Source organism: Electrona antarctica (assembly GCF_951216825.1).
Source record: "Electrona antarctica genome assembly, chromosome: 2".
Lineage (NCBI taxonomy): Eukaryota > Metazoa > Chordata > Actinopteri > Myctophiformes > Myctophidae > Electrona > Electrona antarctica.
Window position 1 is genome coordinate 10,509,796 of NC_136807.1, and position 347 is coordinate 10,510,142.

A 347-nucleotide genomic window follows, 5' to 3' on the forward strand; every position below is an offset into this window, starting at 1 on the left:
GCGTAGTTGTGGCACTATTGTGGATTGTGCAGGCTGTCAACACATAATATTACAAGTAAGACGCGCGAACGCGGGAAGCGAACGCAGCTCGTGAATTGCAAAAACAACAATTAGAATAAATTACGTAATTTTTTAAGGTTTTTTTAAGTTCTCTTTTTTTTGTGTTTAAGATTTTTCTTAAGTTAAGTTTTTTTTTAAGTTAAGTTTTTTTTAAGTTTTTCCTTAAAGCTTTTCCTTTTTAAGTATTTTTTTTTTTTTTAAGTTAAGTTTTTTTTTAAGTTAAGTTTTTTTTAAGTTTTTCCTTAAAGCTTTTCCTTTTTAAGTTTTTTTTTTTTTTTTAAGTTAAG